Source organism: Cynara cardunculus (assembly GCF_001531365.2).
Source record: "Cynara cardunculus var. scolymus isolate 2C chromosome LG 16, CcrdV1, whole genome shotgun sequence".
Lineage (NCBI taxonomy): Eukaryota > Viridiplantae > Streptophyta > Magnoliopsida > Asterales > Asteraceae > Cynara > Cynara cardunculus.
The window spans coordinates 8,415,517-8,417,694 of NC_037543.1; the positions used below are offsets into that span (position 1 = coordinate 8,415,517).

At 36.5% G+C, this 2,178-nt stretch overlaps 1 non-coding gene across 1 annotated transcript; it reads right to left on the reverse strand.

Moving 5' to 3' along the window:
* Window positions 1-431: 431 nt before the first annotated feature.
* Window positions 432-538, reverse strand: LOC112499763. The gene has a single exon (XR_003067284.1). It is a non-coding gene; the product is annotated as a small nucleolar RNA R71 (small nucleolar RNA).
* Between the last annotated feature and the right edge of the window lie 1,640 nt (window positions 539-2,178).

Sequence of the window (2,178 nt, forward strand, 5' to 3'; positions counted from 1 at the left end):
AAGTAGAACCTAATCCAATACCCAATCTTGAGAAGGAGGTTATTAGGCTTGCAAATTCAAGGACTGGTGGTATCATGGACTATACTATTCCAATGTTAAATCAATTACATCCTAGAATACCTAGGCCCACTATTGATGGTGACCACTTTGAATTTAATCCCATCATATTTCACATGTTACAAACAAATGGTCAACATGCAGGATTACCATCTGAGGATCCTCATTTGCATCTTAGATCTTTTATGGAAGTCACTGACTCTTCCCATCTTAATAGAATTTCTGATGAAGCCTTAAGGCTGAAGTTATTTCCTTTTTCATTAAGAGACAGAGCCAAAGTATAGTACAACTCTTTGCAACTAGACTCAGTCACCACATGGAATGAGATGACTGAGAAGTTTTTAAAAAAGTATTTTCCCCCAACCAAGAGTGCCAAGTTCATAAATGAAATTTGTCTCTTTAGACAAATGGATGATGAAGCAGTTTTTGATGCTTGGGAGAGGTACAAGGAATTACTAAGGAAATGCCCACATCATGGCATATCCTACTGCATATAGCTAGAAACATTTTAAAATGGTCTTGTACCACTGCTAAACAAATGTTAGATGTTACTGTAGGAAGAGCCTTTACTTCCAGTACCTATAATGATGGTTTTGATATTTTGGAGAAAATTTCTAACAAGAATGGTCACTGAGCAGATCCAAGAGAAATAGTACCATTAAATACAACAGGCATTCATGAAATAGATTCTTATACTGCTCTTATTGCACAGCTAACCACCAAGACTAGATTGTTGAAAAACTTAGTTGTCCCCGCTGCTAATATTGTTGCCATTGCAGCTGTATCTTAATCCTTGCCTGTCCAATGTGTGTATTGTGGTGAAGGTCATACTTTTGACCAATGCAGCCTTAACTCTGAATCTGTGAACTTTGTACACAACAGACCTGCCCAATTTTCAAACACCTACAACTCAAGTTGGAAGAAGCATCCTAATTTCTCTTGGAACAGTCCATGTTAGAAGCCACCAGTTATAAAAGAACAAAGACAAGGTTTTCATCCAAATGTTTCTCAAAATCAACCTGCTCATTTTCAGCATCAGTCTAATTTTTTAGAACAAGCCAAACCAGCAAGGTGATTTATCCAATTCTTCGGAAACATTGTTAAAAGGTTTTATAAATCAGACCAACTCAGCTATGAATCACCAAAATGCTAACATTAGGACTTTCAAAACACATATTGGTCAAATAGCACTAGAGTTGAGGAACATGCATGTTAGAACTTTACCCAGTGATATTGAGATCCATAAAATACTGACCAAAGAGCATGTGAAAGTTGTGACCTTAAGGAATGGAAAAGATCTAGTAGAAATTTCGCAAAAAGCCACTGTAGAAATAGAACCAATTACTGCAGCAATACCACCTGTTGCTGCAGCAACCCCACATGTTGTTCATGAACCTGCAGAAAACCAAGGATCTACACCCATGCCAAGCAGATCTGATTTCCCATTGTTTTTACCTAGTGAAACAGAACCAACAACCACAAAGTCAAGTCCTGATAGTGTTGTCAAAAGTCCACCACCCAAAGACCATGTTAATACACCACCATCCAAACCAACATACAATGCACCTACTGTAACATCCAACTTTCTAAAAGTCCATTTAAGTTGCTAAGCATGTTTAATTAAGTTAGTATAGTATTTTATGGATTAATACTTACTTAGGTTAGATTGGAATATGGACTTTTGGATCGAGTTAGAGGCTGGAATTTTATATTTAAGCTTCTTATATATCAATTATGAGATCTGGAAAGTTTCGTGAGAAACGGAGTTGAAACGACCAAGTTACGCATGAGGGACTAAATCTGTCAACTATGGCAAACTAGGTGGACTGTTGACCAAAACAGGTCAAGACCATGCCTAGCTCTCTAAATCAGTCATATTTTCTCACCTCTAGAACTCTCACACACTCAAGGTGCGATTTACACACACTTAAGATTAATCTTTCAATCCTTGATGATCAATGTTAGATTTTTGAGGATTATGTGTTAATCATCAAAGGTATGCTTCTAATTACAAGTTTATTTCAAGTAGAAGTGTTAATTTAGAGGCTAGGTTTGGCATTTGAAAGATTATAAAAGATAATGTTGATTAATGTGTGAATTTGAAGCTAAATTGGGTAAAAT